Source organism: Lissotriton vulgaris, chromosome 4_1, assembly GCF_964263255.1.
Source record: "Lissotriton vulgaris chromosome 4_1, aLisVul1.2, whole genome shotgun sequence".
Lineage (NCBI taxonomy): Eukaryota > Metazoa > Chordata > Amphibia > Caudata > Salamandridae > Lissotriton > Lissotriton vulgaris.
In genome coordinates, this window is record NC_141691.1 from 1301131797 (window position 1) to 1301158400 (window position 26604).

Here is a 26604-nt window from a genome sequence, read left to right on the forward strand (position 1 = left end):
CGAGCCCGGCAGCCCTGGAGCCCCCGAGCCCGGCAGCTCCGAAGCCCTGCAGCCCACGGAGCCCTGCAGCCCCCCCCTGAGCCATGTAGCCCTGCAGCCCAGAGGAGGCTCTCCCGGGCCTGGCCTAGGGTTCGGGAGCCGGGCCTGGGACCGGGCCCGGGGCTCGGGTTCCCTCCGGCAGGCCCTGGGGTGCGGGAACCACTCCGTCCTGCAAGCCGGTCCGGGCGCCGGGACGGAGGGTCCACCAGGGCCCAGGGAGGCTCTCGGGGCAGGCAGATTAGCGTCCTTTCGGTCCCCGCCATCTGGTCGGCCCTCTCCCCTCGGCCATCTGGTCGCCCGCAAAGCTTTCCTATGGGGCCGACTAGATGGCCGGGCTTCCCTGGAAGTCCCGATGGGGTGCCATTTGCCTCCCGGATCCCAGCCAGGGCTCCAGGAGGTCGGGCACGTTTGCGCCCTGGGTCCCCTCTGTCACCTTGAGTGCACGGATTACAAGAAAGGGGGGTAACTTTCCTCCGGATTAGTAGGTGCAAGGGTATGCCCAGGCACCCTCCCGGGGCTGGTGGTTCCCTGCCGGGGACCAGATGGGATGTGCCCCGGGCAACACCTCCCAGGTGTCCGGGGCTCCCTCCTCCGACCCGCGGCGTGGGGAAGAGCCCGGGACGGGCTCCATGGGTCCCGGGCCCTGCAACCCCGGAGCCCAGCAGTCCCGGAGCCCTGGAGCCCCAGAGCCCTGCTGCCCTGCAGCCCCTGAGCCCTGGAGCCCTGGAGCCCAGCAGCCCCGGAGCCCTGCAGCCCTGCAGCCCCGGAGCCCCGGAGCCCCGGAGCCCCGGAGCCGTCGAGCCCTGTGGCCCCCCGAGCCCTACAGGCCCGGGGCAGGCAGATTGGGCGTCATTTCGGTCCCGGCCATCTGGTCTCCAGGATCGCCTCGGCCATCTGGTCCCCCGCAATGCTTTCCAATGGGGGCGACTAGATGGCCGGACTTCCCTGGAAGTCCCGATGAGGTGCCATTCGCCTCCCGGACCCCAGCAAGGGCTCCAGGAGGTCGGGCACGTTTGCACCCTGGGTCCCCTCTGTCACCTCGCGTGCACGGATTACAAGAAAGGAGGGTAATTTTCATCTGGATTACTAGGGGCAAGGGTATGCCCAGGCACCCTCCCTGTGCTGGCGGTCCCCTGCCGGGGACCAGATGTCTGGGGCTCCCTCCTCCGACCCGTGGCGTGGGGAAGAGCCCGGGAAGGGCTCCATGGGTTCCGGGCCCTGCAACCCCGGAGCCCCGGAGCCCTGCAGCCCTGGAGCCCTGCAGCCCTGGAGCCCAGCAGCCCCGGAGCCCTGCTGCCCTGCAGCCCCCGAGCCGTGGAGCCCAGCGGCCCCAGAGCCCCGGAGCCCCGGAGCCCCGGAGCCCCGGAGCCCCAGAGCCCTGCAGCCATTGAGCCCTGCAGCCCCCGAGCCCTACAGGCCCGGGGCAGGCCGATTGGGCGTCATTTCGGTCCCGGCCATCTGGTCTCCAGGATCGCCTCGGCCATCTGGTCCCCCGCAATGCTTTCCAATGGGGGCGACTAGATGGCCGGACTTCCCTGGAAGTCCCGATGAGGTGCCATTCGCCTCCCGTACCCCAGCAAGGGCTCCAGGAGGTCGGGCACGTTTGCGCCCTGGGTCCCCTCTGTCACCTCACGTGCACGGATTACGAGAAAGGAGGGTAATTTTCCTCCGGATTGGTAGGGACAAGGTATTCTGGGACCCCCCTCGGCCTAGCCGTCCTCAGCCGGCAGCTGGACATGCCAGGATGCCGCCCCAGCCCCGGATCCGTCCCTGGGCCTGCCGCGTGGCAGGAAGCCCTGAATGGGGTCTGGGGGGCCTGGCCGGGCCCCGGGTCGGGTGCCACGGCCCTGGGCCTGGTCCCCCGGCCTGCCGCACTGCCAAAGGACCAGGACGGGGGTTCCTTCGAGCGGGGGGAGCCTCCCCTCGCTCGGCTGAGTTCAGCAGCTCTGGCCGGGGCCCCCGAGGGCCCGGGGAGGGCGGCCTCCACCTCCCGGGCTCTGTCCTTAGTCCTGCTGCGTGGCAGGGTGCCCGGGACGTTGGTCCGGAGGGCCCGGGAAGGCGTCCCCTGCGTCTCTGTGCATCGGAGCCTAGGCTGGGTCCAGGGGCCCGTCCGGGCCCCAGGTCGGGTGCCACGGCCCTGGGCCTCCGGTCCCCACCTTGCCGTTCCCTGGCGCCAGCTCCCTTTTTTGTCGGGGTGCAGAGTGGCACCGGCTGGCTTGACTCTCGTGCCCGGCCATCTGTTCTCCGGGATCCCCTCGGCCATCTGGTCTCCGGGATCCCCTCGGCCATCTGGTCTCCCGGATTCCCTCGGGCATCTGGTCTCCAGGATCGCCTCGGCCATCTGGTCTCCTGCAATGCTTTCCTATGGGGGCGACCAGATGGCCGAACTTCCCTGGAAGTCCCGATGAGGTGCCATTTGCCTCCCGGATCCCAGCGACGGCTCCAGGAGCTCGGGTACTTTCGCGCCTTGGGTCCCCTCTGTCACTCGGGGCGCACGGATCCAAGAAAGAGGGGTAGCCTTCCTCCGGATTACTAAGGACAAGGTATGCCCAGACACTTCTTGCAGTTCTCTGCCTGGGGGGACCAGATCAGATGTGCCTGGAAAACACCTACCTAGGCATCCGGGGCTCCCTTCTCCAGGAGGCCAACGGCATGGCAAAGTACCCGGGAAGGCTCCACGGGTCCCGGGCAGACCTCCCCCGGGCGTCCGGGGCACCCATCTCCAGGAGGCCAACGGCATTGCAAAGTACCCGGGAAGGGCTCCACGGGTCCCGGGCAGACCTCCCCCGGGCGTCCGGGGCACCCATCTCCAGGAGGCCAACAGCATTGCAAAGTACCCGGGAAGGGCTCCACGGGTCCCGGGCAGACCTCCCCCGGGCGTCCGGGGCACCCATCTCCAGGAGGCCAACGGCATTGCAAAGTACCCGGGAAGGGCTCCACGGGTCCCGGGCAGACCTCCCCCGGGCGTCCGGGGCACCCATCTCCAGGAGGCCAACGGCACGGCAAAGTACCCGGGAAGGGCTCCACGGGTCCCGGGCAGACCTACCCCGGGCGTACGTGGTCGTCCGACAGATTCGGGCGGATGTGCTTTTACGAACCGGATCGGAATCTGGCCAAATAATAATAATAATAATAATAATCCACATTTGTAAAGCGCACAATCACCCGTAAGGGTCGCTAGGGGCCGTCGGGAAGATTAAGCAAGCTATTGCCCAGAGTCACATGGTGCTGGGCTTTTCTGCCGCCGGCGCCGGGGATCGAACCGTGATCTCCAGATTTCCGAGTCAGCCGCCCTAGCCGCGGCGTCAGCTATTCCTCAGAGTCACATGGTGCTGGGCTTTTCTGCCGCCGGCGCCGGGGATCGAACCGTGATCTCCAGATTTCCGAGTCAGCCGCCCTAGCCGCGGCGTCAGCTATTTCTCAGAGTCACATGGTGGTGGGCTTTTCTGCCGCCGGCGCCGGGGATCGAACCGTGATCTCCAGATTTCCGAGTCAGCCGCCCTAGCCGCGGCACCAGCTATTCCTCAGAGTCACATGGTGCTGGGCTTTTCTGCCGCCGGCGCTGGGGATCGAACCGTGATTCCCAGACATTCGGTTGGATGTGCTATGTACTGGATCGGAATCGGCCCCAATGTGTTAGAACTTAGAACCATTAATGTTTTTTCCATGTGTTTTAGCAATAAATAACAATCAGCTTCCCCTCAAAGGAAATATAGACATACACATTATACAGAAGAAAATACATCTATTTTCAACATTAAAGGAGCATCAAGTATTGGCTTGGAGACTGATTGAAAGTATGTCCTTGGCATTTTTAACTTTATGCTCTACAGACTAAACTAATAGGCTCAATAAATACATAGCATACTATTGAAGAAATAGCAGATGATGAAGTGCTACCGATTGTTAACCCGGGATAGTTGGAAAGCTTATATTCAGCTGTTTACATTCATACTATCTTTATATTTCATCAACAAGACAAAACAAAAATGACCTCAATAAATTGCAATAAATAAGAGATTTAGTTACTTGGCGTTAGAACTTAGAACCATTAATAGATATTTCAGGAGCTTTCAGAATAATAATTAATTCTACAACTATATCAAATGTATTCATCCAAACCTTCAAGCAGCGTTTGATCCAAGGTGATAAACAGTCAAAAATGAGACACAAGAAACATTTATCTTTTTACAAACAATTAAACTTGGCCTGTACAGGGATCGAACCTGTGACCTTGGCGTTATTAGCACCACGCTCTAACCATCTGAGCTAACAGGCCATTTTGCACAAATTACTGGAAGTCCAGCATATGAAGAAGTGCTAATGATAGTTAACCTGGGAGATTTGGAAAGCTTAATTTCAGAGGTTTACCATGAAGTTATAAATATATAATATCAACATGAAGAAACTTATATGACTTTAAAAAAATTACAATACAAAATAGATTTTCATACTTAGTGTTAGAACTTAGAACCATTAATGTTTTTTCCATGTGTTTTAGCAATAAATAACAATTCATCACCTATATGCAATTGATTCATTTAATCATTCTATCAGCTTCCCCTCAAAGGAAATATAGAGATACACATGATACAGAAGAAAATACATCTATTTTCAACATTAAAGGAGCATCAAGTATTGGCTTGGAGACGGATTGAAAGTATGTCCTTGGCATTTTTAACTTTATGCTCTGAAGACTAAACTAATAGGCTCACTAAATATATAGCATACTATTAAAGAAATAGCAGATGATGAAGTGCTACTGATTGTTAACCCGGGATAGTTGGAAAGCTTATATTCAGCTGTTTACATTCATACTATTTTTATATTTCATCAACAAGACAAAACAAAAATGACCTCAATAAATTGCAATAAATAAGAGATTTAGTTACTTGGTGTTAGAACTTAGAACCATTAATAGATATTCCAGGAGCTTTCAGAATAATAATTAATTCTACAACTATATCAAATGTATTCATCCAATCCTTCAAGCATCGTTTGATCCAAGGTGATAAACAGTCAAAAATGAGACACAAGAAAAATTAATCTTTTTTCAAACAATTAAACTTGGCCTGTACAGGGATCGAACCTGTGACCCTGGCGTTATCAGCACCATGCTCTAACCATCTGAGCTAACAGGCCGGTCTGCAAAAATTCCTGGAAGTCCAGCATATGAAGAAGTGCTAATGATAGTTAACCCGGGAGATTTGGAAAGCTTAATTTCAGAGGTTTACCATGAAGTTATAAATATATAATATCAACATGAAGAAACTAATATGACTTTAGAAAAATTACAATACAAAAGAGATTTTCATACTTAGTGTTAGAACTTAGAGCCATTAATGTTTTTTCCATGTGTTTTAGCAATAAATAACAATTCATCACCTATATGCAATTGATTCATCTAATCATTGTGTCAGCTTCCCCTCGAAGGAAATATAGACATACAAATGATACTGAAGAAAATACATCTATTTTCAACATTAAAGGAGCATCAAGTATTGGCTTAGAGACTGAATGAAAGTATGTTCTTGGCATTGTTAACTTTATGCTCTAAAGACTAAACTAATAGGCTCAATAAATATATAGCATACTATTGAAGAAATAGCAGATGATGAAGTGCTACCGATTGTTAACCCGGGATAGTTGGAAAGCTTATATTCAGCTGTTTACATTCATACTATCTTTATATTTCATCAACAAGACAAAACAAAAATGACCTCAATAAATTGCAATAAATAGGAGATTTAGTTACTTGGCGTTAGAACTTAGAACCATTAATAGATATTCCAGGAGCTTTCAGAATAATAATTAATTCTACAACTATATCAAATGCATTCATCCAATCCTTCAAGCAGCGTTTGATCCAAGGTGACAAACAGTCAAAAATGAGACACAAGAAAAATTAATCTTTTTTGAACAATTAAACTTGGCCTGTACAGGGATCGAACCTGTGACCTTGGCGTTATTAGCACCACGCTCTAACCATCTGAGCTAACAGGCCATTTTGCACAAATTCCTGGAAGTCCAGCATATGAAGAAGTGCTAATGATAGTTAACCCGGGAGATTTGGAAAGCTTAATTTCGGAGGTGTACCATGAAGTTATAAATATAAATTATCAACATGAAGAAACTAATATGACTTTAGAAAAATTACAATACAAAAGAGATTTTCATACTTAGTGTTAGAACTTAGAACCATTAATGTTTTTTCCATGTGTTTTAGCAATAAATAACAATTCATCACCTATATGCAATTGATTCATCTAATCATTCTATCAGCTTCCCCTCAAAGGAAATATAGACATACACATTATACAGAAGAAAATACATCTATTTTCAACATTAAAGGAGCATCACTTATTGGCTTGGAGACTGATTGAAAGTATGTCCTTGGCATTTTTAACTTTATGCTCTAAAGACTAAACTAATAGGCTCACTAAATATATAGCATACTATTGAAGAAATAGCAGATGATGAAGTGCTACTGATTGTTAACCCGGGATAGTTGGAAAGCTTATATTCAGCTGTTTACATTCATACTATCTTTATATTTCATCAACAAGACAAAACAAAAATGACCTCAATAAATTGCAATAAATAAGAGATTTAGTTACTTGGCGTTAGAACTTAGAACCAATTATAGATATTCCAGGAGCTTTCAGCATGATAATTAATTCTACAACTATATCAAATGTATTCATCCAATCCTTCAAGTAGCTTTTGATCCAAGGTGATAAACAGTCAAAAATGAGACACAAGAAAAATGTATCTTTTTACAAACAATTAAACTTGGCCTGTACAGGGATCGGACCTGTGACCTTGGCGTTATTAGCACCACGCTCTAACCATCTGAGCTAACAGGCCATTTTGCACAAATTCCTGGAAGTCCAGCATATGAAGAAGTGCTAATGATAGTTAACCCGGGAGATTTGGAAAGCTTAATTTCAGAGGTGTACCATGAAGTTATAAATATAAATTATCAACATGAAGAAACTAATATGACTTTAGAAAAATTACAATACAAAAGAGATTTTCATACTTAGTGTTAGAACTTAGAACCATTAATGTTTTTTCCATGTGTTTTAGCAATAAATAACAATTCATCACCTATATGCAATTGATTCATCTAAACCTTCTATCAGCTTCCCCTCAAAGGAAATATAGACATACACATTATACAGAAGAAAATACATCTATTTTCAACATTAAAGGAGCATCAAGTATTGGCTTGGAGACTGATTGAAAGTATGTCCTTGGCATTTTTAACTTTATGCTCTACAGACTAAACTAATAGGCTCAATAAATACATAGCATACTATTGAAGAAATAGCAGATGATGAAGTGCTACCGATTGTTAACCCGGGATAGTTGGAAAGCTTATATTCAGCTGTTTACATTCATACTATCTTTATATTTCATCAACAAGACAAAACAAAAATGACCTCAATAAATTGCAATAAATAAGAGATTTAGTTACTTGGCGTTAGAACTTAGAACCATTAATAGATATTTCAGGAGCTTTCAGAATAATAATTAATTCTACAACTATATCAAATGTATTCATCCAATCCTTCAAGCAGCGTTTGATCCAAGGTGATAAACAGTCAAAAAAGAGACACAAGAAACATATATCTTTTTACAAACAATTAAACTTGGCCTGTACAGGGATCGAACCTGTGACCTTGGTGTTATTAGCACCAAGCTCTAACCATCTGAGCTAACAGGCCATTTTGCGCAAATTACTGGAAGTCCAGCATATGAAGAAGTGCTAATGATAGTTAACCCGGGAGATTTGGAAAGCTTAATTTCAGAGGTTTACCATGAAGTTATAAATATATAATATCAACATGAAGAAACTTATATGACTTTAAAAAAATTACAATACAAAAGAGATTTTCATACTTAGTGTTAGAACTTAGAGCAATTAATGTTTTTTCCATGTGTTTTAGCAATAAATAACAATTCATCACCTATATGCAATTGATTCATCTAATCATTGTGTCAGCTTCCCCTCGAAGGAAATATAGACATACAAATGATACTGAAGAAAATACATCTATTTTCAACATTAAAGGAGCATCAAGTATTGGCTTAGAGACTGATTGAAAGTATGTTCTTGGCATTGTTAACTTTATGCTCTAAAGACTAAACTAATAGGCTCAATAAATATATAGCATACTATTGAAGAAATAGCAGATGATGAAGTGCTACCGATTGTTAACCCGGGATAGTTGGAAAGCTTATATTCAGCTGTTTACATTCATACTATCTTTATATGTCATCAACAAGACAAAACAAAAATGACCTCAATAAATTGCAATAAATAAGAGATTTAGTTACTTGGCGTTAGAACTTAGAACCATTAATAGATATTCCAGGAGCTTTCAGAATAATAATTAATTCTACAACTATATCAAATGCATTCATCCAATCCTTCAAGCAGCGTTTGATCCAAGGTGATAAACAGTCAAAAATGAGACACAAGAAAAATTAATCTTTTTTCAAACAATTAAACTTGGCCTGTACAGGGATCGAACCTGTGACCTTGGCGTTATTAGCACCACGCTCTAACCATCTGAGCTAACAGGCCATTTTGCACAAATTCCTGGAAGTCCAGCATATGAAGAAGTGCTAATGATAGTTAACCGGGAGATTTGGAAAGCTTAATTTCGGAGGTGTACCATGAAGTTATAAATATAAATTATCAACATGAAGAAAGTAATATGACTTTAGAAAAATTACAATACAAAAGAGATTTTCATACTTAGTGTTAGAACTTAGAACCATTAATGTTTTTTCCATGTGTTTTAGCAATAAATAACAATTCATCACCTATATGCAATTGATTCATCTAATCATTCTATCAGCTTCCCCTCAAAGTAAATATAGACATACACTTTATACAGAAGAAAATACATCTATTTTCAACATTAAAGGAGCATCACTTATTGGCTTGGAGACTGATTGAAAGTATGTCCTTGGCATTTTTAACTTTATGCTCTAAAGACTAAACTAATAGGCTCACTAAATATATAGCATACTATTGAAGAAATAGCAGATGATGAAGTGCTACTGATTGTTAACCCGGGATAGTTGGAAAGCTTATATTCAGCTGTTTACATTCATACTATCTTTATATTTCATCAACAAGACAAAACAAAAATGACCTCAATAAATTGCAATAAATAAGAGATTTAGTTACTTGGCGTTAGAACTTAGAACCAATTATAGATATTCCAGGAGCTTTCAGAATGATAATTAATTCTACAACTATATCAAATGTATTCATCCAATCCTTCAAGTAGCTTTTGATCCAAGGTGATAAACAGTCAAAAATGAGACACAAGAAAAATGTATCTTTTTACAAACAATTAAACTTGGCCTGTACAGGGATCGGACCTGTGACCTTGGCGTTATTAGCACCACGCTCTAACCATCTGAGCTAACAGGCCATTTTGCACAAATTCCTGGAAGTCCAGCATATGAAGAAGTGCTAATGATAGTTAACCCGGGAGATTTGGAAAGCTTAATTTCAGAGGTGTACCATGAAGTTATAAATATAAATTATCAACATGAAGAAACTAATATGACTTTAGAAAAATTACAATACAAAAGAGATTTTCATACTTAGTGTTAGAACTTAGAACCATTAATGTTTTTTCCATGTGTTTTAGCAATAAATAACAATTCATCACCTATATGCAATTGATTCATCTAAACATTCTATCGGCTTCCCCTCAAAGGAAATATAGACATACACATTATACAGAAGAAAATACATCTATTTTCAACATTAGAGGAGCATCAAGTATTGGCTTGGAGACTGATTGAAAGTATGTCCTTGGCATTTTTAACTTTATGCTCTACAGACTAAACTAATAGGCTCAATAAATACATAGCATACTATTGAAGAAATAGCAGATGATGAAGTGCTACCGATTGTTAACCCGGGATAGTTGGAAAGCTTATATTCAGCTGTTTACATTCATACTATCTTTATATTTAATCAACAAGACAAAACAAAAATGACCTCAATAAATTGCAATAAATAAGAGATTTAGTTACTTGGCGTTAGAACTTAGAACCATTAATAGATATTTCAGGAGCTTTCAGAATAATAATTAATTCTACAACTATATCAAATGTATTCATCCAATCCTTCAAGCAGCGTTTCATCCAAGGTGATAAACAGTCAAAAATGAGACACAAGAAACATTTATCTTTTTACAAACAATTAAACTTGGCCTGTACAGGGATCGAACCTGTGACCTTGGTGTTATTAGCAGTACGCTCTAACCATCTGAGCTAACAGGCCATTTTGCACAAATTACTGGAAGTCCAGCATATGAAGAAGTGCTAATGATAGTTAACCCGGGAGATTTGGAAAGCTTAATTTCAGAGGTTTACCATGAAGTTATAAATATATAATATCAACATGAAGAAACTTATATGACTTTAAAAAAATTACAATACAAAAGTGATTTTCATACTTAGTGTTAGAACTTAGAACCATTAATGTTTTTTCCATGTGTTTTAGCAATAAATAACAATTCATCACCTATATGCAATTGATTCATTTAATCATTCTATCAGCTTCCCCTCAAAGGAAATATCGAGATACACATGATACAGAAGAAAATACATCTATTTTCAACATTAAAGGAGCATCAAGTATTGGCTTGGAGACGGATTGAAAGTATGTCCTTGGCATTTTTAACTTTATGCTCTGAAGACTAAACTAATAGGCTCACTAAATATATAGCATACTATTGAAGAAATAGCAGATGATGAAGTGCTACTGATTGTTAACCCGGGATAGTTGGAAAGCTTATATTCAGCTGTTTACATTCATACTATTTTTATATTTCATCAACAAGACAAAACAAAAATGACCTCAATAAATTGCAATAAATAAGAGATTTAGTTACTTGGCGTTAGAACTTAGAACCATTAATAGATATTCCAGGAGCTTTCAGAATAATAATTAATTCTACAACTATATCAAATGTATTCATCCAATCCTTCAAGCATCGTTTGATCCAAGGTGATAAACAGTCAAAAATGAGACACAAGAAAAATTAATCTTTTTTCAAACAATTAAACTTGGCCTGTACAGGGATCGAACCTGTGACCTTGGCGTTATTAGCACCACGCTCTAACCATCTGAGCTAACAGGCCATTTTGCACAAATTCCTGGAAGTCCAGCATATGAAGAAGTGCTAATGATAGTTAACCCGGGAGATTTGGAAAGCTTAATTTCGAAGGTGTACCATGAAGTTATAAATATAAATTATCAACATGAAGAAACTAATATGACTTTAGAAAAATTACAATACAAAAGAGATTTTCATACTTAGTGTTAGAACTTAGAACCATTAATGTTTTTTCCATGTGTTTTAGCAATAAATAACAATTCATCACCTATATGCAATTGATTCATCTAATCATTCTATCAGCTTCCCCTCAAAGGAAATATAGACATACACATTATACAGAAGAAAATACATCTATTTTCAACATTAAAGGAGCATCACTTATTGGCTTGGAGACTGATTGAAAGTATGTCCTTGGCATTTTTAACTTTATGCTCTAAAGACTAAACTAATAGGCTCACTAAATATATAGCATACTATTGAAGAAATAGCAGATGATGAAGTGCTACTGATTGTTAACCCGGGATAGTTGGAAAGCTTATATTCAGCTGTTTACATTCATACTATCTTTATATTTCATCAACAAGACAAAACAAAAATGACCTCAATAAATTGCAATCAATAAGAGATTTAGTTACTTGGCGTTAGAACTTAGAACCAATTATAGATATTCCAGGAGCTTTCAGAATGATAATTAATTCTACAACTATATCAAATGTATTCATCCAATCCTTCAAGTAGCTTTTGATCCAAGGTGATAAACAGTCAAAAATGAGACACAAGAAAAATGTATCTTTTTACAAACAATTAAACTTGGCCTGTACAGGGATCGGACCTGTGACCTTGGCGTTATTAGCACCACGCTCTAACCATCTGAGCTAACAGGCAATTTTGCACAAATTCCTGGAAGTCCAGCATATGAAGAAGTGCTAATGATAGTTACCCCGGGAGATTTGGAAAGCTTAATTTCAGAGGTGTACCATGAAGTTATAAATATAAATTATCAACATGAAGAAACTAATATGACTTTAGAAAAATTACAATACAAAAGAGATTTTCATACTTAGTGTTAGAACTTAGAACCATTAATGTTTTTTCCATGTGTTATAGCAATAAATAACAATTCATCACCTATATGCAATTGATTCATCTAAACATTCTATCAGCTTCCCCTCAAAGGAAATATAGACATACACATTATACAGAAGAAAATACATATATTTTCAACATTAAAGGAGCATCAAGTATTGGCTTGGAGACTGATTGAAAGTATGTCCTTGGCATTTTTAACTTTATGCTCTACAGACTAAACTAATAGGCTCAATAAATACATAGCATACTATTGAAGAAATAGCAGATGATGAAGTGCTACCGATTGTTAACCCGGGATAGTTGGAAAGCTTATATTCAGCTGTTTACATTCATACTATCTTTATATTTCATCAACAAGACAAAACAAAAATGACCTCAATAAAATGCAATAAATAAGAGATTTAGTTACTTGGCGTTAGAACTTAGAACCATTAATAGATATTTCAGGAGCTTTCAGAATAATAATTAATTCTACAACTATATCAAATGTATTCATCCAATCCTTCAAGCAGCGTTTGATCCAAGGTGATAAACAGTCAAAAATGAGACACAAGAAACATTTATCTTTTTACAAACAATTAAACTTGGCCTGTACAGGGATCGAACCTGTGACCTTGGCGTTATTAGCACCACGCTGTAACCATCTGAGCTAACAGGCCATTTTGCACAAATTACTGGAAGTCCAGCATATGAAGAAGTGCTAATGATAGTTAACCCGGGAGATTTGGAAAGCTTAACTTCAGAGGTTTACCATGAAGTTATAAATATATAATATCAACATGAAGAAACTTATATGACTTTAAAAAAATTACAATACAAAAGAGATTTTCATACTTAGTGTTAGAACTTAGAACCATTAATGTTTTTTCCATGTGTTTTAGCAATAAATAACAATTCATCACCTATATGCAATTGATTCATTTAATCATTCTATCAGCTTCCCCTCAAAGGAAATATAGAGATACACATGATACAGAAGAAAATACATCTATTTTCAACATTAAAGGAGCATCAAGTATTGGCTTGGAGACGGATTGAAAGTATGTCCTTGGCATTTTTAACTTTATGCTCTGAAGACTAAACTAATAGGCTCACTAAATATATAGCATACTATTGAAGAAATAGCAGATGATGAAGTGCTACTGATTGTTAACCCGGGATAGTTGGAAAGCTTATATTCAGCTGTTTACATTCATACTATTTTTATATTTCATCAACAAGACAAAACAAAAATGACCTCAATAAATTGCAATAAATAAGAGATTTAGTTACTTGGTGTTAGAACTTAGAACCATTAATAGATATTCCAGGAGCTTTCAGAATAATAATTAATTCTACAACTATATCAAATGTATTCATCCAATCCTTCAAGCATCGTTTGATCCAAGGTGATAAACAGTCAAAAATGAGACACAAGAAAAATTAATCTTTTTTCAAACAATTAAACTTGGCCTGTACAGGGATCGAACCTGTGACCTTGGCGTTATTAGCACCACGCTCTAACCATCTGAGCTAACAGGCCGGTCTGCACAAATTCCTGGAAGTCCAGCATATGAAGAAGTGCTAATGATAGTTAACCAGGGAGATTTGGAAAGCTTAATTTCGGAGGTTTACCATGAAGTTATAAATATATAATATCAACATGAAGAAACTAATATGACTTTAGAAAAATTACAATACAAAAGAGATTTTCATACTTAGTGTTAGAACTTAGAGCCATTAATGTTTTTTCCATGTGTTTTAGCAATAAATAACAATTCATCACCTATATGCAATTGATTCATCTAATCATTGTGTCAGCTTCCCCTCGAAGGAAATATAGACATACAAATGATACTGAAGAAAATACATCTATTTTCAACATTAAAGGAGCATCAAGTATTGGCTTAGAGACTGATTGAAAGTATGTTCTTGGCATTGTTAACTTTATGCTCTAAAGACTAAACTAATAGGCTCAATAAATATATAGCATACTATTGAAGAAATAGCAGATGATGAAGTGCTACCGATTGTTAACCCGGGATAGTTGGAAAGCTTATATTCAGCTGTTTACATTCATACTATCTTTATATTTCATCAACAAGACAAAACAAAAATGACCTCAATAAATTTCAATAAATAAGAGATTTAGTTACTTGGCGTTAGAACTTAGAACCATTAATAGATATTCCAGGAGCTTTCAGAATAATAATTAATTCTACAACTATATCAAATGCATTCATCCAATCCTTCAAGCAGCGTTTGATCCAAGGTGATAAACAGTCAAAAATGAGACACAAGAAAAATTAATCTTTTTTCAAACAATTAAACTTGGCCTTTACAGGGATCGAACCTGTGACCTTGGCGTTATTAGCACCACGCTCTAACCATCTGAGCTAACAGGCCATTTTGCACAAGTTCCTGGAAGTCAAGCATATGAAGAAGTGCTAATGATAGTTAACCCGGGAGATTTGGAAAGCTTAATTTCGGAGGTTTACCATGAAGTTATAAATATATATTATCAACATGAAGAAACTAATATGACTTTAGAAAAATTACAATACAAAAGAGATTTTCATACTTAGTGTTAGAACTTAGAGCCATTAATGTTTTTTCCATGTGTTTTAGCAATAAATAACAATTCATCACCTATATGCAATTGATTCATCTAATCATTCTATCAGCTTCCCCTCAAAGGAAATATAGAGATACAAATGATACAGAAGAAAATACATCTATTTTCAACATTAAAGGAGCATCAAGTATTGGCTTAGAGGCTGATTGAAAGTATGTTCTTGGCATTGTTAACTTTATGCTCTAAAGACTAAACTAATAGGCTCAATAAATATATAGCATACTATTGAAGAAATAGCAGATGATGAAGTGCTACCGATTGTTAACCCGGGATAGTTGGAAAGCTTATATTCAGCTGTTTACATTCATACTATCTTTATATTTCATCAACAAGACAAAACAAAAATGACCTCAATAAATTTCAATAAATAAGAGATTTAGTTACTTGGCGTTAGAACTTAGAACCATTAATACATATTCCAGGAGCTTTCAGAATAATAATTAATTCTACAACTATATCAAATGCATTCATCCAATCCTTCAAGCAGCGTTTGATCCAAGGTGATAAACAGTCAAAAATGAGACACAAGAAAAATTAATCTTTTTTCAAACAATTAAACTTGGCCTTTACAGGGATCGAACCTGTGACCTTGGCGTTATTAGCACCACGCTCTAACCATCTGAGCTAACAGGCCATTTTGCACAAGTTCCTGGAAGTCCAGCATATGAAGAAGTGCTAATGATAGTTAACCCGGGAGATTTGGAAAGCTTAATTTCGGAGGTTTACCATGAAGTTATAAATATATATTATCAACATGAAGAAACTAATATGACTTTAGAAAAATTACAATACAAAAGAGATTTTCATACTTAGTGTTAGAACTTAGAACCATTAATGTTTTTTCCATGTGTTTTAGCAATAAATAACAATTCATCACCTATATGCAATTGATTCATTTAATCATTCTATCAGCTTCCCCTCAAAGGAAATATAGAGATACACATGATACAGAAGAAAATACATCTATTTTCAACATTAAAGGAGCATCAAGTATTGGCTTGGAGACGGATTGAAAGTATGTCCTTGGCATTTTTAACTTTATGCTCTGAAGACTAAACTAATAGGCTCACTAAATATATAGCATACTATTGAAGAAATAGCAGATGATGAAGTGCTACTGATTGTTAACCCGGGATAGTTGGAAAGCTTATATTCAGCTGTTTACATTCATACTATTTTTATATTTCATCAACAAGACAAAACAAAAATGACCTCAATAAATTGCAATAAATAAGAGATTTAGTTACTTGGTGTTAGAACTTAGAACCATTAATAGATATTCCAGGAGCTTTCAGAATAATAATTAATTCTACAACTATATCAAATGTATTCATCCAATCCTTCAAGCATCGTTTGATCCAAGGTGATAAACAGTCAAAAATGAGACACAAGAAAAATTAATCTTTTTTCAAACAATTAAACTTGGCCTGTACAGGGATCGAACCTGTGACCTTGGCGTTATTAGCACCACGCTCTAACCATCTGAGCTAACAGGCCGGTCTGCACAAATTCCTGGAAGTCCAGCATATGAAGAAGTGCTAATGATAGTTAACCAGGGAGATTTGGAAAGCTTAATTTCGGAGGTTTACCATGAAGTTATAAATATATAATATCAACATGAAGAAACTAATATGACTTTAGAAAAATTACAATACAAAAGAGATTTTCATACTTAGTGTTAGAACTTAGAGCCATTAATGTTTTTTCCATGTGTTTTAGCAATAAATAACAATTCATCACCTATATGCAATTGATTCATCTAATCATTGTGTCAGCTTCCCCTCGAAGGAAATATAGACATACAAATGATACTGAAGAAAATACATCTATTTTCAACATTAAAGGAGCATCAAGTATTGGCTTAGAGACTGATTGAAAGTATGTTCTTGGCATTGTTAACTTTATGCTCTAAAGACTAAACTAATAGGCTCAATAAATATATAGCATACTATTGAAGAAATAGCAGATGATGAAGTGCTACCGATTGTTAACCCGGGATAGTTGGAAAGCTTATATTCAGCTGTTTACATTCATACTATCTTTATATTTCATCAACAAGACAAAACAAAAATGACCTCAATAAATTTCAATAAATAAGAGATTTAGTTACTTGGCGTTAGAACTTAGAACCATTAATAGATATTCCAGGAGCTTTCAGAATAATAATTAATTCTACAACTATATCAAATGCATTCATCCAATCCTTCAAGCAGCGTTTGATCCAAGGTGATAAACAGTCAAAAATGAGACACAAGAAAAATTAATCTTTTTTCAAACAATTAAACTTGGCCTTTACAGGGATCGAACCTGTGACCTTGGCGTTATTAGCACCACGCTCTAACCATCTGAGCTAACAGGCCATTTTGCACAAGTTCCTGGAAGTCAAGCATATGAAGAAGTGCTAATGATAGTTAACCCGGGAGATTTGGAAAGCTTAATTTCGGAGGTTTACCATGAAGTTATAAATATATATTATCAACATGAAGAAACTAATATGACTTTAGAAAAATTACAATACAAAAGAGATTTTCATACTTAGTGTTAGAACTTAGAGCCATTAATGTTTTTTCCATGTGTTTTAGCAATAAATAACAATTCATCACCTATATGCAATTGATTCATCTAATCATTCTATCAGCTTCCCCTCAAAGGAAATATAGAGATACAAATGATACAGAAGAAAATACATCTATTTTCAACATTAAAGGAGCATCAAGTATTGGCTTAGAGGCTGATTGAAAGTATGTTCTTGGCATTGTTAACTTTATGCTCTAAAGACTAAACTAATAGGCTCAATAAATATATAGCATACTATTGAAGAAATAGCAGATGATGAAGTGCTACCGATTGTTAACCCGGGATAGTTGGAAAGCTTATATTCAGCTGTTTACATTCATACTATCTTTATATTTCATCAACAAGACAAAACAAAAATGACCTCAATAAATTTCAATAAATAAGAGATTTAGTTACTTGGCGTTAGAACTTAGAACCATTAATACATATTCCAGGAGCTTTCAGAATAATAATTAATTCTACAACTATATCAAATGCATTCATCCAATCCTTCAAGCAGCGTTTGATCCAAGGTGATAAACAGTCAAAAATGAGACACAAGAAAAATTAATCTTTTTTCAAACAATTAAACTTGGCCTTTACAGGGATCGAACCTGTGACCTTGGCGTTATTAGCACCACGCTCTAACCATCTGAGCTAACAGGCCATTTTGCACAAGTTCCTGGAAGTCCAGCATATGAAGAAGTGCTAATGATAGTTAACCCGGGAGATTTGGAAAGCTTAATTTCGGAGGTTTACCATGAAGTTATAAATATATATTATCAACATGAAGAAACTAATATGACTTTAGAAAAATTACAATACAAAAGAGATTTTCATACTTAGTGTTAGAACTTAGAGCCATTAATGTTTTTTCCATGTGTTTTAGCAATAAATAACAATTCATCACCTATATGCAATTGATTCATCTAATCATTCTATCAGCTTCCCCTCAAAGGAAATATAGAGATACACATGATACAGAAGAAAATACATCTATTTTCAACATTAAAGGAGCATCAAGTATTGGCTTGGAGACTGATTGAAAGTATGTCCCTGGCATTTTTAACTTTATGCTCTAAAGACTAAACTAATAGGCTCACTAAATATATAGCATACTATTGAAGAAATAGCAGATGATGAAGTGCTACTGATTGTTAACCCGGGATAGTTGGAAAGCTTATATTCAGCTGTTTACATTCATACTATCTTAATATTTCATCAACAAGACAAAACAAAAATGACCTCAATAAATTGCAATAAATAAGAGATTTAGTTACTTGGCGTTAGAACTTAGAACCAATTATAGATATTCCAGGAGCTTTCAGAATAATAATTAATTCTACAACTATATCAAATGTATTCATCCAATTCTTCAAGTAGCTTTTGATCCATGGTGATAAACAGTCAAAAATGAGACACAAGAAAAATTAATCTTTTTACAAACAATTAAACTTGGCCTGTACAGGGATCGAACCTGTGACCTTGGCGTTATTAGCACCACGCTCTAACCATCTGAGCTAACAGGCCGTTTTGCACAAATTCCTGGAAGTCCAGCATATGAAGAAGTGCTAATGATAGTTAACCCGGGAGATTTGGAAAGCTTAATTTCAGAGGTTTACCATGAAGTTATACTTATATAATATCAACATGAAGAAACTAATATGACTTTAAAAAATTACAATACAAAAGAGATTTTCATACTTAGTGTTAGAACTTAGAACCATTAATGTTTCTTCCATGTGTTTTAGCAATAAATAACAACCATCTGAGCTAACAGGCCATTTTGCACAAATACCTGGAAGTCGAGCATATGAAGAAGTGCTAATGATAGTTAACCCGGGAGATTTGGAAAGCTTAATTTCAGAAGTGTACTGTGAAGTTATAAATATAAATTATCAACATGAAGAAACTAATATGACTTTAGAAAAATTACAATACAAAAGAGATTTTCATACTTAGTGTTAGAACTTAGAACCATTAATGTTTTTTCCATGTGTTTTAGCAATAAATAACAATTCATCACCTATATGCAATTGATTCATTTAATCATTCTATCAGCTTCCCCTCAAAGGAAATATAGAGATACACATGATACAGAAGAAAATACATCTATTTTCAACATTACAGGAGCATCAAGTATTGGCTTGGAGACTGATTGAAAGTATGTCCTTGGCATTTTTAACTTTATGCTCTAAAGACTAAACTAATAGGCTCACTAAATATATAGCATACTATTGAAGAAATAGCAGATGATGAAGTGCTACTGATTGTTAACCCGGGATAGTTGGAAAGCTTATATTCAGCTGTTTACATTCATACTATCTTTATATTTCATCAACAAGACAAAACAAAAATGACCTCAATAAATTGCAATAAATAAGAGATTTAGTTACTTGGCGTTAGAACTTAGAACCAATTATAGATATTCCAGGAGCTTTCAGAATGATAATTAATTCTACAACTATATCAAATGTATTCATCCAATCCTTCAAGTAGCTTTTGATCCAAGGTGATAAACAGTCAAAAATGAGACACAAGAAAAATGTATCTTTTTACAAACAATTAAACTTGGCCTGTACAGGGATCGAACCTGTGACCTTGGCGTTATTAGCACCACGCTCTAACCATCTGTGCTAACAGGCCATTTTGCGCAAAATCCTGGAAGTCCAGCATATGAATATGAAAGTTATAAATATATAATATCAACATGAAGAAACTTATATGACTTTAAAAAAATTACAATACCAAAGAGATTTTCATACTTAGTGTTAGAACTTAGAACCATTAATGTTTTTTCCATGTGTTTTAGCAATAAATAACAATTCATCACCTATATGCAATTGATTCATTTAATCATTCTATCAGCTTCCCCTCAAAGGAAATATAGATATACACATGATACAGAAGAAAATACATCTATTTTCAACATTAAAGGAGCATCAAGTATTGGCTTGGAGACGGATTGAAAGTATGTCCTTGGCATTTTTAACTTTATGCTCTGAAGACTAAACTAATAGGCTCACTAAATATATAGCATACTATTGAAGAAATAGCAGATGATGAAGTGCTACTGATTGTTAACCCGGGATAGTTGGAAAGCTTATATTCAGCTGTTTACATTCATACTATTTTTATATTTCATCAACAAGACAAAACAAAAATGACCTCAATAAATTGCAATAAATAAGAGATTTAGTTACTTGGTGTTAGAACTTAGAACCATTAATAGATATTCCAGGAGCTTTCAGAATAATAATTAATTCTACAACTATATCAAATGTATTCATCCAATCCTTCAAGCATCGTTTGATCCAAGGTGATAAACAGTCAAAAATGAGACACAAGAAAAATTAATCTTTTTTCAAACAATTAAACTTGGCCTGTACAGGGATCGAACCTGTGACCTTGGCGTTATTAGCACCACGCTCTAACCATCTGAGCTAACAGGCCGGTCTGCACAAATTCCTGGAAGTCCAGCATATGAAGAAGTGCTAATGATAGTTAACCCGGGAGATTTGGAAAGCTTAATTTCGGAGGTTTACCATGAAGTTATAAATATATGATATCAACATGAAGAAATTAATATGACTTTAGAAAAATTACAATACAAAAAAGATTTTCATACTTAGTGTTAGAACTTAGAGCCATTAATGTTTTTTCCATGTGTTTTAGCAATAAATAACAATTCATCACCTATATGCAATTGATTCATCTAATCATTATGTCAGCTTCCCCTCGAAGGAAATATAGACATACAAATGATACTGAAGAAAATACATCTATTTTCAACATTAAAGGAGCATCAAGTATTGGCTTAGAGACTGATTGAAAGTATGTTCTTGGCATTGTTAACTTTATGCTCTAAAGACTAAACTAATAGGCTCAATAAATATATAGCATACTATTGAAGAAATAGCAGATGATGAAGTGCTACCGATTGTTAACCCGGGATAGTTGGAAAGCTTATATTCAGCTGTTTACATTCATACTATCTTTATATTTCATCAACAAGACAAAACAAAAATGACCTCAATAAATTTCAATAAATAAGAGATTTAGTTACTTGGCGTTAGAACTTAGAACCATTAATAGATATTCCAGGAGCTTTCAGAATAATAATTAATTCTACAACTATATAAAATGCATTCATCCAATCCTTCAAGCAGCGTTTGATCCAAGGTGATAAACAGTCAAAAATGAGACACAAGAAAAATTAATCTTTTTTCAAACAATTAAACTTGGCCTTTACAGGGATCGAACCTGTGACCTTGGCGTTATTAGCACCACGCTCTAATCATCTGAGCTAACAGGCCATTTTGCACAAGTTCCTGGAAGTCCAGCATATGAAGAAGTGCTAATGATAGTTAACCCGGGAGATTTGGAAAGCTTAATTTCGGAGGTTTACCATGAAGTTATAAATATATATTATCAACATGAAGAAACTAATATGACTTTAGAAAAATTACAATACAAAAGAGATTTTCATACTTAGTGTTAGAACTTAGAGCCATTAATGTTTTTTCCATGTGTTTTAGCAATAAATAACAATTCATCACCTATATGTAATTGATTCATCTAATCATTCTATCAGCTTCCCCTCAAAGGAAATATAGAGATACACATGATACAGAAGAAAATAAATCTATTTTCAACATTAAAGGAGCATCAAGTATTGGCTTAGAGACTGATTGAAAGTATGTTCTTGGCATTGTTAACTTTATGCTCTAAAGATTAAACTAATAGGCTCAATAAATATATAGCATACTATTGAAGAAATAGCAGATGATGAAGTGCTACCGATTGTTAACCCGGGATAGTTGGAAAGCTTATATTCAGCTGTTTACATTCATACTATCTTTATATTTCATCAACAAGACAAAACAAAAATGACCTCAATAAATTTCAATAAATAAGAGATTTAGTTACTTGGCGTTAGAACTTAGAACCATTAATAGATATTCAGGAGCTTTCAGAATAATAATTAATTCTACAACTATATCAAATGCATTCATCCAATCCTTCAAGCAGCGTTTGATCCAAGGTGATAAACAGTCAAAAATGAGACACAAGAAAAATTAATCTTTTTTCAAACAATTAAACTTGGCCTTTACAGGGATCGAACCTGTGACCTTGGCGTTATTAGCACCACGCTCTAACCATCTGAGCTAACAGGCCATTTTGCACAAGTTCCTGGAAGTCCAGCATATGAAGAAGTGCTAATGATAGTTAACCCGGGAGATTTGGAAAGCTTAATTTCGGAGGTTTACCATGAAGTTATAAATATATATTATCAACATGAAGAAACTAATATGACTTTAGAAAAATTAAAATACAAAAGAGATTTTCATACTTAGTGTTAGAACTTAGAGCCATTAATGTTTTTTCCATGTGTTTTAGCAATAAATAACAATTCATCACCTATATGCAATTGATTCATCTAATCATTCTATCAGCTTCCCCTCAAAGGAAATATAGAGATACACATGATACAGAAGAAAATACATCTATTTTCAACATTAAAGGAGCATCAAGTATTGGCTTGGAGACTGATTGAAAGTATGTCCCTGGCATTTTTAACTTTATGCTCTAAAGACTAAACTAATAGGCTCACTTAAATATATAGCATACTATTGAAGAAATAGCAGATGATGAAGTGCTACTGATTGTTAACCCGGGATAGTTGGAAAGCTTATATTCAGCTGTTTACATTCATACTATCTTTATATTTCATCAACAAGACAAAACAAAAATGACCTCAATAAATTGCAATAAATAAGAGATTTAGTTACTTGGCGTTAGAACTTAGAACCATTAATAGATATTCCAGGAGCTTTCAGAATAATAATTAATTCTACAACTATATCAAATGTATTCATCCAATCCTTCAAGCAGCATTTGATCCAAGGTGATAAACAGTCAAAAATGAGACACAAGAAAAATTAATCTTTTTACAAACAATTAAACTTGGCCTGTACAGGGATCGAACCTGTGACCTTGGCGTTATTAGCACCACGCTCTTACCATCTGAGCTAACCGGCCGTTTTGCACAAATTCCTGGAAGTCCAGCATATGAAGAAGTGCTAATGATAGTTAACCCGGGAGATTTGGAAAGCTTAATTTCAGAGGTGTACCATGAAGTTATAAATATAAATTATCAACATGAAGAAACTAATATGACTTTAGAAAAATTACAATACAAAAGAGATTTTCATACTTAGTGTTAGAACTTAGAACCAATAATGTTTTTTCCATGTGTTTTAGCAATAAATAACAATTCATCACCTATATGCAATTGATTCATCTAATCATTCTATCAGCTTCCCCTCAAAGGAAATATAGACATACAGATTATACAGAAGAAAATACATCTATTTTCAACATTAAAGGAGCATCAAGTATTGGCTTGGAGACTGATTGAAAGTATGTCCTTGGCATTTTTAACTTTATGCTCTACAGACTAAACTAATAGGCTCAATAAATACATAGCATACTATTGAAGAAATAGCAGATGATGAAGTGCTACCGATTGTCAACCCGGGATAGTTGGAAAGCTTATATTCAGCTGTTTACATTCATACTATCTTTATATTTCATCAACAAGACAAAACAAAAATGACCTCAATAAATTGCAATAAATAAGAGATTTAGTTACTTGGCGTTAGAACTTAGAGCCATTAATAGATATTTCAGGAGCTTTCAGAATAATAATTAATTCTACAACTATATCAAATGTATTCATCCAATCCTTCAAGCAGCGTTTGATCCAAGGTGATAAACAGTCAAAAATGAGACACAAGAAAAATGTATCTTTTTACAAACAATTAAACTTGGCCTGTACAGGGATCGAACCTGTGACCTTGGCGTTATTAGCACCACGCTCTAACCATCTGAGCTAACAGGCCATTTTGCACAAATTATTGGAAGTCCAGCATATGAAGAAGTGCTAATGATAGTTAACCCGGGAGATTTGGAAAGCCTAATTTCAGAGGTTTACCATGAAGTTATAAATATATAATATCAACATGAAGAAACTTATATGACTTTAAAAAAATTACAATACAAAAGAGATTTTCATACTTAGTGTTAGAACTTAGAACCATTAATGTTTTTTCCATGTGTTTTAGCAATAAATAACAATTCATCACCTATATGCAATTGATTCATTTAATCATTCTATCAGCTTCCCCTCAAAGGAAATATAGAGATACACATGATACAGAAGAAAATACATCTATTTTCAACATTAAAGGAGCATCAAGTATTGGCTTGGAGACGGATTGAAAGTATGTCCTTGGCATTTTTAACTTTATGCTCTGAAGACTAAACTAATAGGCTCACTAAATATATAGCATACTATTGAAGAAATAGCAGATGATGAAGTGCTACTGATTGTTAACCCGGGATAGTTGGAAAGCTTATATTCAGCTGTTTACATTCATACTATTTTTATATTTCATCAACAAGACAAAACAAAAATGACCTCAATAAATTGCAATAAATAAGAGATTTAGTTACTTGGTGTTAGAACTTAGAACCATTAATAGATATTCCAGGAGCTTTCAGAATAATAATTAATTCTACAACTATATCAAATGTATTCATCCAATCCTTCAAGCATCGTTTGATCCAAGGTGATAAACAGTCAAAAATGAGACACAAGAAAAATTAATCATTTTTCAAACAATTAAACTTGGCCTGTACAGGGATCGAACCTGTGACCTTGGCGTTATTAGCACCACGCTCTAACCATCTGAGCTAACAGGCCATTTTGCACAAATTCCTGGAAGTCCAGCATATGAAGAAGTGCTAATGATAGTTAACCCGGGAGATTTGGAAAGCTTAATTTCAGTGGTTTACCATGAAGTTATAAATATATAATATCAACATGAAGAAACTAATATGACTTTAAAAAAATTACAATACAAAAGAGATTTTCATACTTAGTGTTAGAACTTAGAACCATTAATGTTTTTTCCATGTGTTTTAGCAATAAATAACAATTCATCACCTATATGCAATTGATTCATTTAATCATTCTATCAGCTTCCCCTCAAAGGAAATATAGAGATACACATGATACAGAAGAAAATACACCTATTTTCAACATTAAAGGAGCATCAAGTATTGGCTTGGAGACTGATTGAAAGTATGTCCCTGGCATTTTTAACTTTATGCTCTAAAGACTAAACTAATAGGCTCACTAAATATATAGCATACTATTGAAGAAATAGCAGATGATGAAGTGCTACTGATTGTTAACCCGGGATAGTTGGAAAGCTTATATTCAGCTGTTTACATTCATACTATCTTTATATTTCATCAACAAGACAAAACAAAAATGACCTCAATAAATTGCAATAAATAAGAGATTTAGTTACTTGGCGTTAGAACTTAGAACCAATTATAGATATTCCAGGAGCTTTCAGAATGATAATTAATTCTACAACTATATCAAATGTATTCATCCAATCCTTCAAGCAGCGTTTGATCCAAGGTGATAAACAGTCAAAAATGAGACACAAGAAAAATGTATCTTTTTACAAACAATTAAACTTGGCCTGTACAGGGATCGAATCTGTGACCTTGGCGTTATTAGCACCTCGCTCTAACCATCTGAGCTAACAGGCCGTTTAGCACATAATCCTGGAAGTCCAGCATATGAAGAAGTGCTAATGATAGTTAACCCGGGAGATTTGGAAAGCTTAATTTCGGAGGTTTACCATGAAGTTATAAATATATATTATCAACATGAAGAATCTAATATGACTTTAGAAAAATTACAATACAAAAGAGATTTTCATACTTAGTGTTAGAACTTAGAGCCATTAATGTTTTTTCCATGTGTTTTAGCAATAAATAACAATTCATCACCTATATGTAATTGATTCATCTAATCATTCTATCAGCTTCCCCTCAAAGGAAATATAGAGATACACATGATACAGAAGAAAATACATCTATTTTCAACATTAAAGGAGCATAAAGTATTGGCTTAGAGACTGATTGAAAGTATGTTCTTGGCATTGTTAACTTTATGCTCTAAAGATTAAACTAATAGGCTCAATAAATATATAGCATACTATTGAAGAAATAGCAGATGATGAAGTGCTACCGATTGTTAACCCGGGATAGTTGGAAAGCTTA

General features: G+C 37.1%; 11 non-coding genes across 11 annotated transcripts; all 11 read right to left on the reverse strand.

The window, feature by feature from the left end:
* Window positions 1-4244: 4244 nt before the first annotated feature.
* TRNAI-AAU (transfer RNA isoleucine (anticodon AAU)) lies at window positions 4245-4318 on the reverse strand. Its single transcript has one exon. It is a non-coding gene; the product is annotated as a tRNA-Ile (tRNA).
* A 789-nt stretch (window positions 4319-5107) lies between these two features.
* TRNAI-GAU (transfer RNA isoleucine (anticodon GAU)) lies at window positions 5108-5181 on the reverse strand. The gene has a single exon. It is a non-coding gene; the product is annotated as a tRNA-Ile (tRNA).
* A 788-nt stretch (window positions 5182-5969) lies between these two features.
* TRNAI-AAU (transfer RNA isoleucine (anticodon AAU)) lies at window positions 5970-6043 on the reverse strand. Its single transcript has one exon. It is a non-coding gene; the product is annotated as a tRNA-Ile (tRNA).
* Window positions 6044-8558: 2515 nt separating this feature from the next.
* Window positions 8559-8632, reverse strand: TRNAI-AAU (transfer RNA isoleucine (anticodon AAU)). Its single transcript has one exon. It is a non-coding gene; the product is annotated as a tRNA-Ile (tRNA).
* A 2514-nt stretch (window positions 8633-11146) lies between these two features.
* Window positions 11147-11220, reverse strand: TRNAI-AAU (transfer RNA isoleucine (anticodon AAU)). The gene has a single exon. It is a non-coding gene; the product is annotated as a tRNA-Ile (tRNA).
* A 2515-nt stretch (window positions 11221-13735) lies between these two features.
* On the reverse strand, window positions 13736-13809 carry TRNAI-AAU (transfer RNA isoleucine (anticodon AAU)). The gene has a single exon. It is a non-coding gene; the product is annotated as a tRNA-Ile (tRNA).
* A 2515-nt stretch (window positions 13810-16324) lies between these two features.
* On the reverse strand, window positions 16325-16398 carry TRNAI-AAU (transfer RNA isoleucine (anticodon AAU)). Its single transcript has one exon. It is a non-coding gene; the product is annotated as a tRNA-Ile (tRNA).
* Window positions 16399-18913: 2515 nt separating this feature from the next.
* Window positions 18914-18987, reverse strand: TRNAI-AAU (transfer RNA isoleucine (anticodon AAU)). The gene has a single exon. It is a non-coding gene; the product is annotated as a tRNA-Ile (tRNA).
* A 1849-nt stretch (window positions 18988-20836) lies between these two features.
* Window positions 20837-20910, reverse strand: TRNAI-AAU (transfer RNA isoleucine (anticodon AAU)). Its single transcript has one exon. It is a non-coding gene; the product is annotated as a tRNA-Ile (tRNA).
* A 3378-nt stretch (window positions 20911-24288) lies between these two features.
* On the reverse strand, window positions 24289-24362 carry TRNAI-AAU (transfer RNA isoleucine (anticodon AAU)). The gene has a single exon. It is a non-coding gene; the product is annotated as a tRNA-Ile (tRNA).
* A 789-nt stretch (window positions 24363-25151) lies between these two features.
* Window positions 25152-25225, reverse strand: TRNAI-AAU (transfer RNA isoleucine (anticodon AAU)). Its single transcript has one exon. It is a non-coding gene; the product is annotated as a tRNA-Ile (tRNA).
* Window positions 25226-26604: the final 1379 nt, after the last annotated feature.